Genomic DNA, 2,279 nt, shown 5'->3' on the forward strand with positions numbered 1-2,279 from the left:
TCCAAGCCGGCCAGGGCTGAATGGTTTTTTTAAAATGTGATTTTAAGCATTTTTGAGTGCACAACTCAGTGGCATTAAGTACATTTACAGTGGTAAGCAACCACCACCACTATCTGTGCCTGTAGCCATCTCTTTATTTTTGTAGCCGGATTCCACGAGGCAACGTAAGGGCCTGCTTACAACGTTCTCGTGGGTTTTGAAGCTACTCAATTACATGCCTTCCTCTCTGTAAAATCAAACTATATATATAAAAGCCTAATAAGCAAATTGTCCCCACAGGAGTTTGACCGGGAGTTCAACGTAAGGGTGTGCTTACAACATTCTCGTGGGTTTTGAAGCTACTCAATTACATGCACCTGAACTCTATCAAGCCCACATCACTCAGGCACGTGGGGCCACGTGTTCGGACCATAGGTTCAAGCTCACAACTGTAACTTTTGGCTATCACTGTGCTGGGAGGGCTCTGCCCTCCAAGCTGGACTTGCACGTGGCCGTGAGTGGACTGTGCCCTCTCATCAGTCCGAGGCTTGCACCTGTCCAAACACTGTAGCCGCTCTCCACAACTATCGATTTCCAATACCTTTGATCATCTCAAACAGACACTCTGTACCCATTAAGCAACAGCTCCCCATTACCCTCTCCCCACAATCCCTGGTAACCTCTCGCCCATCTCTATGAATTTGCCTATTCTCCATACTTCATGGAAGTGGATTCACGTAGTATTTTTCCTTGCGTCTGGCTTACTTCACTTAATATAATGTTCTCAGGATGTATCTATGCTATAGCACGTATCAGAACTCCAGTCCTTCTTTGGCCAAATAATATTCCCTTGTGTGTACACACCACAAGGTGCTGACCCACTCACCTGATGATGGACAACTGGGTTGGTTCCACCTTTCGGCCGCTGTGAATAACGCTGCAATGACCCTGGTGTACAGTGTTTATCCAAGCCCCCGTTCCCAATCGCTTTGGTAAATACCTAAGAGGATGCCAGCCTTCCCGTCCCACCCCCATACCTGTCCCCTCAAGCCCAGGGTCTTTCCCCAGTGTATCCCCTCTTTCTAGAATGTTCGTCTCCCAACGGGCTTGCTGGGAAAATTCATCATCATTTTTACATTTTCAGCTCAAGCGATGATGCCGTTCCCTCCCGTGCGTCCTGGCACTTGTCACACTGAGTCAGCTGGCACTCAGGACTGCATCTCTGGGTCACATTTCTTGGCGGCAGGGCAATGAAGAATGTACCCCAGTGTCTGGCACAAATGCCAGCTCTTATCACTGCCCACTGTACTATGAGCTCAGTCCATCTATGTTCAACTGACTCAGGGAAATGGCAATGAATGCCCTTGGCCTCTGGGCCTACAGAATCGATGCTACCATCCTCCGGAGTCCTCCGTGCAACCCGGGGGATGCCTGGGACTGTTGGCTTCCTCCCTGAAGCCAAGATGCATCGCTCACCTTTCCAAGGTGTCACCATGCCCTCTGCCGGGGGAGCAGGAAGAAAGTGACAGGCCCTCAGCCCTGTGTCACCCACAGAAGCTGTGAGGGCTGCCCGGGGAGGAAGGAGTGTGAGTGCAGACTTACAATGAGGCCAGCGATGGCCTGAAGCCAGACCCCGAGGAGGACAAAGCCACCTGCTCGGGGGTCTTTGCAGCCTTCGCTGAACCCCAGGAGTTCGCATCACTGAACCCCAGGAATTCACAGGGACTGTGTCTACCCAATAGGGCATGAATAGAGCCACTATTCTACACGCACGTGGCTCTGAACCGTGTGCTGAACCCATAAAAACCAGCTTGAGAGAATGAGGGGGAATATTAGCTCAGCACGTGTTTTTGTTTTGGTTTTAACTGACACAGTAAAATGACAATGCCATGGCGCTTTTTAAGCTGCAAGAAACTTGAGCTTCAAGTTTCCATCCTATCCTGTGCCCGGCCTGGGAGCGCTCTTTGAAGGCTGTGCTGGGATGTGGCTCCAAGTTGCCCCAAGTTCTCAAGAGGCAGTGAGAAAAAATAGCGGGGCGCGGGGGGAGGATCCTAGCTCAGAGCTTCTGCTAGACACGCCTGGGGCCCGATGCCACACCTGACAGGAGCGCAAGATGCGCGAGAGCCCTTGGGAGGTGGAAAGCCAGCCAGCACCGGGTGCGCAGCTCGAGGGGATGCAACCCTTTCTCTGCTCCTTGTCCCACCCACTCCCGGTTGCGGGAAAGATCTGTGAGCGACCCTGTGGCCTCCCGCGCCCACCCCATCCCCAGCAGGTCCCCGCTGCCCATCGCCATCCCCACC

General features: G+C 52.4%; 1 protein-coding gene across 1 annotated transcript in view; it reads right to left on the reverse strand.

Annotated features, from left to right (window-relative positions):
• The window catches only part of MARC1 (mitochondrial amidoxime reducing component 1), a 14,700-nt gene extending 13,677 nt beyond the window's left edge, over positions 1 to 1,023 (reverse strand). The window contains exon 1 of the mRNA XM_015562371.1: positions 1,017 to 1,023. The gene's annotated coding sequence lies outside the window, so the exon portion shown is untranslated. The remainder of the gene's footprint in view (positions 1 to 1,016) is intronic.
• Between the last annotated feature and the right edge of the window lie 1,256 nt (positions 1,024 to 2,279).

Source organism: Myotis davidii, unplaced genomic scaffold (assembly GCF_000327345.1).
Source record: "Myotis davidii unplaced genomic scaffold, ASM32734v1 scaffold174, whole genome shotgun sequence".
In the NCBI taxonomy this organism is placed as follows: domain Eukaryota; kingdom Metazoa; phylum Chordata; class Mammalia; order Chiroptera; family Vespertilionidae; genus Myotis; species Myotis davidii.